At 40.9% G+C, this 8,289-nt stretch overlaps 1 protein-coding gene across 4 annotated transcripts in view; it reads left to right on the top strand.

Annotated features, from left to right (window-relative positions):
• Nucleotides 1-7,844: 7,844 nt before the first annotated feature.
• Nucleotides 7,845-8,289, top strand: part of MBNL2 (muscleblind like splicing regulator 2) — a 194,999-nt gene continuing 194,554 nt past the window's right edge. The window contains exon 1 of one of the 4 annotated variants that reach the window (XM_010589384.3): nt 7,845-8,104. The gene's annotated coding sequence lies outside the window, so the exon portion shown is untranslated. The remainder of the gene's footprint in view (nt 8,105-8,289) is intronic. The other 3 variants (XM_010589382.3, XM_010589383.3, XM_010589381.3) reach the window with 3 other exon arrangements.

Here is an 8,289-nt window from a genome sequence, read left to right as displayed (position 1 = left end):
AGTGCATGTATTTATTTCTTTTTTAATGCAAGCTTATAATCCGAGCTGCAACGGCGTGCATGCCATGCTCTGCCACTTTCCCACCTCTACTTCCTAACTCTGGCTCTACGATGACAACCTCTTAATTGTCACCAGTGTCTTATCTAGTCAACGTATCCACATGTCCCCACTCTCACAGAGACTCGTTAATTATCTCACCGAGGTTTTCTTTCTCGAATTCACCCACTTCTGACCCTTCTTTAAAAGAGGTTATTCCCCTACCAGTGGATACCATTTCTGCGGAAGTGGCCTGCTCATCAGACACCAAGGAACCCTAAAACCCCAACTCTGCAATAGCGTGCGCTGTCTCGTGACACCAAAATTGCACTCCTGGACAGAAGTTTTGACTCTTCTCTGGTTTTCAAATACTTGGCTTTAATAAGTCTCCTGGTACCGGCCTTGGAAGTCCCTTAGGAAGTGCTACTCCAGGTCTGATGCTTGGCATTGTGTCTCAGACATGAGTTGCCACTCATCCTGTGCTATATTTTGGTCCGTTCACGTTTTATTTGCTCATTTAACAAGTTTGTTTGTTTGTTTTTTATGTCCTATGTGCTAGGCACTGTAATAGGCACTTGGAATATATCAATGAACAAAACAGAAGAAGATTTCTGCCCTTGGGATACACATGTTCTAGTGGAAGAAACAGAAAACAAATACTAAACGTCAAGTAGATTATATATTATGCCAAAAGGTGGTAGATTCTATGGAAAGAAAAGGGAAAGTAGATCAAGTGAGTGAGTTTTCTTCCATCCAGTTGCTACTGGACCCCTATCCAGCTTGGTCCCTCAGTCAGAAGATGGGCAGAGGGATTATAGATGAACAAATATCTTTCAAATAATCATCAGGAGGGAGTTCATAGCAGCCACCGCCAGTATTTCAGATTTGGAAGGTTCTCATCTTTGTGGGAAGTACCACTTCAATAAAGGAGGTGGAGATGGGGGTCCAATAATACTCATAATTTACAAATGGAGGGTCAAATTATAGTGAGCACAACAAAATGAGGAGTGAAATGACTCTGAGGGATGTGTGGTGATCCCCCAACCAGCCTAGGAAAATACAGGGGATGAGTTGGGGAATATCATCCCTTGTTGTAGAGTCGATTCTGACTCATAGTGACCCTATAGGACACAGTAGAGCTGCTCCATAGGCTTTCCAAGGAGCAGCTGGTCAATTTGAACTGCCAACCTTTTGGTTAGCAGCCAGACTCTTAACTACTATGCCACTAGGGCTCCTTGAAAAATATAAGTGTGGTCTTAACAAAGAGGAATGATAGGAAAAAGACTCATTACTCCTTCCTCTTTTCTATTTATTTATTTTCAGAATTCACCATTTTGAAAGGTGAATGGTCACAGGAAAGTTCCCTTTCCCATGAATAGCTGGTAGATGCAGTATTTTCCTTACCTTGTCATGTTCTTCTCTCTCTGGCTCACAAGCATCTGAAATTCTGGAGGACCGTACGCTTCACCCACACCTCCCAGGCCTTTAAGTTCAAATGACCTCGGCTTCTGGACTAGGCATGTCCAGTAACCTCTGACCTGATCTTCTGTCTACAGTGTCAGGTGCCCTTGGGCCTCAGGATAGGAGGCATAATATCAGCCTGATGTAACTGCCATACCAGAAGAAAGCAATAAAACCATTAACTTTGACCAACCTGTTGGGATCCTCGCCTTAGTCCAGTGGTTCCCAAACTGTGCTTTGAGGACCCTGTGGTACTGCGATGGACTCACAGGGGTGCTGTGGCATAGTTGATATTTTTGAGGGAAACCTAGCAATACGTGGCATCTACATGCTGCACAAAAATCACTGTGGACCAGGAAATGAAAGTAGTGCTTCTGATCTGATCTCAAGTGTTGAGAATTGCACACAGAGCCAATAGGCACTCACAATCTATTAATAACTAAATGGGGTTATTTAAGCATGAAACAAAAATATTTGGTCTTTCAAATGTTTCGTATTGACTTTTGAAACAGCTACTAAGTTGTAACTATTTGATACAGTGGCTGCACCAATGGGCTCAAACAAAGAATGACTGAGAGGGTGGTACAGGACTGAGCAGTGTTTTGTTCCATTGCACACAGGGTCACTATGAGTTGGAGCCGACTTGACAGCACCTAACAACAACAACAAGTAACATGTTAAAAACACAAATACTTATTAAGTTGTTTGGGCCTAACTACTTAATAAATGTAACAATTAAGTGTTTCTTTTGGCCTGGGAGCACTGTGAGAAAAAAGCACTCAACACCAAGAGTGCCATGAACCAAGAAAGTTTGGGAATCTCTGCCTTAGTCCATTAGCACGTTCTGGCATACAGAAATCACTCTTCAGTGAAAGCTCCCTGGACTTCTGGGGTCTAACGATAGTGATAACGCTGCTGATGAAAATAGCAGTAGGCGTTGATAGTAGAGCTTAGGTGCATTGAGCACTTACTATGTGCCATGTTCTGTGCTAAGGGTTTCTCGAGTATTATTCATTTGCATGCCTTATGTAATTTATCTCACTCTATTATCCTAACGCAGTAATTGTAAGTCCTAATTTTCCCCAGAGACTTCTGCTCCTAGACCTATTGGTGAAAATTTAGGAACCAGCTGACTTTTCCTGTGATCAATTCAGTAGAAAATAGTATGACTTTTTTTTTTCTGACAAGACAAGAATAAAGCCGATTTTGTATGCCCTGCTGCATTTTCAACAACCTACACATAAAAACACAGCAAACAAAATTTCTAATCTCTTCTGAAGTATGTTAGTTTTCTCTAGGATCCTAAATAAAATCAATCAACTAACATCTATTCAGCACTGCTGCACGTTGGGTGTCGTGGAGGATACAAACAGATGTAATGCATGATTTCTGCTTTTGAGGGGCTTACGGTCTGGTTTACACATAAAACAGCTAAAGGAAAATAAAGCAGTATATACTAAAAGACTAAGTGGAGAAGTATAAGCTAAAAATATTATTCTGGTTGAGAAATTAGCCCAAAGATTGAGTTGTCACGCACAAGCCCATCTGCATCTCGCCTTTCTGTCTCGTTTTTCTCTTCTGTAAACAGCCTTCTCCTCCCTTCTAGACGCCTCTTCTGGAAAGTCAACACTTCGCTGTGTTCTACGAGCATTTGAAGGAAGATCTAGTTTTTATGGAAATGCCTCCATTTTCAACGTCAGCAAAGATTAATTTTTCTCTTTCCTGTAAACTTGCTCCCTTTGGTATACCCAACAAAGGAGATGACGTCGTAACAACCTTATCTCTTTGCTTTCATACAGTTTCTCCTTTCTCTTCTCTAGTCTAATTTTCGAAAAATACGTAGGCTACATTTATTGTCTCCATGTCCTCACTATAAAGTTTTTTTTTTTTTTTGGCTTGAGCCCTGTATCTGTCTTTGCCACTTTATTACTAGTGCTATTTTCAAGGTTATTTATCCATTTAACAATTCAGTAACTATTTCATAAGCATATGCCATTAAACCACTCCATGTTCTGAATCCTGAGTATAAATTGACGAATAAGAAACACATGCTTTTTTCTCTTGCAGAGACTAATGAGGAACATAGACAAGTAAAACATATTTACAATAAAAAAAAAAAAACTGTGATAATTGCTATGATGCTTTATCAGAGTTTTAAGAAGATTGATTTCGCCACAGTGTGGTGCATGGATGTTGAAGGGCAAGATTGGAGGCAGAGAGGCAAGGATAGGTAAAAGATGATGGGGGTTTGAATTAGGGACACAGCCGTGTAAATAGGGAAAAGTGAATGAATTCAAGAGATAGCAGGTAGAGTTCACAGAACTTGGGGGTTGTTGGATGTTGGTGGCAAGACAGCGGGAGGCATCAGACGTGGTAGTTCTATTCCCTGGGATGGGAAATATAATAGAAATGGATTTCAGTAGAGCGGAAAAATATTTTAGTTTGGGACAGGTTGAAAATGAGTGATTCATGGTATATTCAAGTGAAGATTTGGGCCTAGCTGTCCAGAGAAAAGGATGGAGTTATAGGCCTGGAATTCATCAACATATAGAAGAAGACAGACAACTTCTATTAGGCAAATTTAAAGGTCTTGTCTTTTAATTCTTCTGTCCACTTCCATTATTTGGACATAGTAGATCATCTTCTTGGTACTTGTTCTGTGTTTAGTTTATCAACTATTCTCCTTTCACTTTAGCGTATTGACTTCAATGAATAATAACACTTCGTTCCAGAATTTCAAGGGAATTTCATTAAGTTACAAAAAAGAAAACACCAATGAAGAAAAAGAAGGATGAAGGAGAGCAGGAGGAGAAAAATCCAGCTTGGATCTGCAAGACATTGTGTTGATCAACCCGTTCCTTCAGCATATACGTATTGATCATCTCCTCCTATGTGCCAGGCACAGGAGTGGATGCTGGGGATAGAATAGTGACTGCTAAAGCTGACAAACGAGCTGGGAAAATAGACTTTAAGTAAATTATTAACCAAATGAATACATAGCCACACCCTGCAATAAGTGCTGTAAAGTGAAAACAACATGTCTAAAATCTCACTGCTCAAAGTGTGGTCAATGTCTCAACCAGCAGAATCAGCATCACCTGGGAGCTTCTTAGAAATGCAGAATCTTAGGAGTCACCCAAGGACTACTGGGATGGTATCTGTCTTTTAACAAGATCCGTGGGTGATTTGAAAGCACATTAAAGTTTGAGAAGCACTGCTGTAAAATACAGTGTTATGAGAGAAAATAATAACTCATCTTGATGGTCAGGGAACTCATCTTGATGGTCAGGGAAGTATTCTCTGAAGAAATGACCTCTGATGAGCCTAAAGGGTAGGCAGGGGCTCGATTGTACAGGGATATGAAGGCCATGAAAACCCAAGAGCAACACAAAGACATTTAAAGGTTTTGCAAAGGCGTGTGGAACAATTATATTTCTGGTTTGGAAATCTTATTCTGTCCGAAATATGAAGAAAGGATTGAAGAGGTCAAGAATAATGCTGGAGACCAGTTACAAGGTTATTTCAATAGTCATGGTGAAAAACACTGGTAGCTTCGACAACGCTGTGTTGGTAGAGGTGGAGCAAAGTGAAACATTTCTAAATACTTAAGTGCCAAACTTGACCGACTTTGACAATGCATTTCTTACGGAGCAGGCTGCGGTGTGTGTCAAGAATGACTGCCAGGTGTTTGGCTTGTGCAATTGGATGGATAATGATATCAATTCCTGAGATAGAAGTCATGAATTCAACAAGTTCGTGCATGGCACCTTGCTATACCTGGTGAACCATGTAAAATAACAATAAGAATAAAACCAAAACCAAACCTGATGCCTTTGAGTCGATTCCGACTCATAGCGACCCTATAGACAGAGTAGAACAGCTGCATAGGGTTTCTGAGGAGCACTGACGGATTCGAACTGCTGACCTTTTGTTTAGCAGCCAAGCTCTTAACCACTGCGCCACCAGGGCCCCTAAAACAATAAAAAGTGTCATCATGTGGTAAGCATTTATCATGGGCTAGTCATTGTATATAAAGATACTTTATGTACATTACCTTAATTAATGTACTACAGAAACCTTGCCTTATGGAATGAGAAGATCAACTCAGGCAAGCTAGCTATACAAGACTACATTGTTCAGAGTTCAATGGCCTGATACGATGACCAGTGTAGGATGATTTCAAAGGAGAAAATCAAAGAAGATGGTGTGGACAGGAAGATATAGCAGAAGACATGGTAGGTGAGCTGAGATCTAAAGGTTGGGTAAGATTTTGTTGAGTAAAGGCCTTGGGAGTAAGGTCTAGGGACGGAATGCAGGAGCTAGGTCCTGGAGGCTTAAATGGGATTGTCTTCCTCAGAAATTCATTTAGGAAAACAATGGAGAAAAAAAGCTGAGTAGAAAGGGAGAGGCTAGATTTTGAAGGCCTTTGTAAGTCTGCAGTTCAGATTGTATAGAGAGAAGGCTTCGAGTAGGAAAGGAACGTGACTTTACATGACTTAGGAAAACCTGTCTGGCCACAGGGAGCTTGAAGCTGGGGAGAACCGAGTCTCAGAGGCCAAGTTGTTAGCCTGGAAATTATCCAGGTAACAGGGCAGAGATCTGGACTAGCTGGGAGGAAGAATCAACCAGACCTAAATTAGTTTCATTGGATGAAAATGAGGAATGAGTCAAAGATGACTAATGTTTCAGGACTGAGAGGAAGGGAATGGAAGCTTTAAAGTCAGAACCAGAAGGAAACCTGGAAGAGGAGAAACACAGACTGTGACTCTCCATTTACATGTTAAGCACACGGCTGCTAACCAAAGTTTGACAGTTGGAACTCACCTAGCTTCCGTAAGATTTCAGCCTAGGAAACTCTACGGGGCAGTTCAACTCTGTAACATGCAGTCAGTATGAGTTGAAAATGACTCAAAGGCACTTAGCAACAGCAAACATAGTTATATTATATATAACATTAATCCGTTAAGCACATTAATACTTTAAAATAATTTTCTACCTGTTTGACACAGAGCTCATTCAAATTCCCAGAAAAATTAGACAAAAGCCTGCAAGTTTTGATGATTTACAGGGGATGAAAAAGAATATCATAAAAATTGAGGGAAATAAAATATGGGATTCTACTGAAGAAAATAGCCTACCAGTCATGAAACACTGTATTCTTAAAACACAATTGGCCAAATGAGAAGCTACTCCATTTTACCCAACTGCTACTTCATTACAGATGGCACTGAACACTTGCTTTTAAACCACAGGGCTTTGGGTTCAACCTTTCAGCTGAATAGGGGCTTTGTTCCTGCCTTGGTCTAGTCATGTAATCATCACACTTTTAAATTTATTTTCCTCAAAATTTTGTGTTTAGTTGAAGGAAAATGTATGTGCTTTGTGTTTTCCAATAGCCATATGGGATTTTTTTGTTGTTTTTTTTTTTAAGAGCATGAGGAAACACTGTTGGCTGGAAAAAAATAATAACCCTTAGTAACCTTTCTATTTCTCTTTTCCTGCTGTATCTTGCAGGACCTCAGCACTTCCTGGAGTATTCTTTGTGGAGTGGCATCTGATGGTGCCCCCTGGACCATGCCCCATGTATATTCAGCAGTGAAGAGCTCACTGTGATAATTTCTTCATTAATGACAATGTGGGCCAATGCACAGTATTTATCAAATGGCATCTAAGACAGTTGGGGCACACCTAATCCTTCTCCTAGGTGCATGCCAAGAGCATAAAAGGGTAATGTATAGTTATCAATTTTATTGTTCAGCGTTCCCTAATTGCAGTCTCCAGCAGTCTAAAAACTTAGATGAAAGATATGTGGGCTACAGTAATTGACCATTGCAATAACAGATGTTGTACAGTGAAACTATGTGTTCTAGAGAGATAAGCAGGTTTTGATTTCAAACACTCACTTGGGCTAACACGTTCTCCCTAGATAGAGAAAATCATATATAAATGTTTTGTAAGGTATTCATTTTCATGGCAGACACTGAATTCTTTTTCCTTAAAAGAAAAAAAAAAAGCTTTGTCAAATGGGATGCTGACTTCAGGTGGATGGGTAACCTTGATTTCTTTTGAATCTGCAGAGTTTGTATTTTCAGAAATATTTAGCATGCAGCCACAAGCTCTGGGCTGGCTGTCTTCAAGGGTGTTTTCTTGAGCCACCCCTCTCTCTGCTCTGCCAATTATATGCCACTGTGTCTTGGTGCTGTGATTGCTTTCTTCTGAGAGGGAAATTCCGTTTTCATCAGTATGGATGCACTGTTTTCACACACTGCAAGCGCTGTGTTGCTGTGTCAGTCATCCTATGAGGGCCAGTTTCAGACGAGTAGGGCTGACGACCTGGCTGGGGATTGGCTGGCCGCCGCTGGGAGGGATTTGTCGGAAGGAGGGCTGCAGCTTTACAGCAACAGAGTTTAGACTGTCTTTGCTTCATCATCTGAAGGCAAGGTTTTCCAGACCCGGCAGACGGCTCTCCGAGTACAAGAACCAGGGAATGAGAACTATTTACACGGACATTCCTTCTTCCTCAAGCAGTGAGAAGCCTTGGCCACTTGATTCTGCCCGATGTTCCTGGGGTTACTGTAAATAGGAAGGACAGACAGACCTAAACAAGGTAGGAGAATCACCCCCCCCCCCTTTTTTTTTAATGTTTAAAGAGTTTGCTGCAGTGTGCTGCATTCCGTGTGTGTTGCTCAGGGAAGCCAGGGAGACCGGATTCCACTAATTCAAATGTAGTACTTGCGGGAGACCCCGGAGTTTTACGTAACATTTTGATTTGAGAAAAAAGAAATGGCAAAG

The sequence above is a fragment of the Loxodonta africana genome, chromosome 17, assembly GCF_030014295.1.
Source record: "Loxodonta africana isolate mLoxAfr1 chromosome 17, mLoxAfr1.hap2, whole genome shotgun sequence".
Classification (NCBI taxonomy): domain Eukaryota; kingdom Metazoa; phylum Chordata; class Mammalia; order Proboscidea; family Elephantidae; genus Loxodonta; species Loxodonta africana.
Note: the sequence above shows the minus strand (reverse complement) of the source record. Positions and strands in the feature narration are given on the sequence as shown.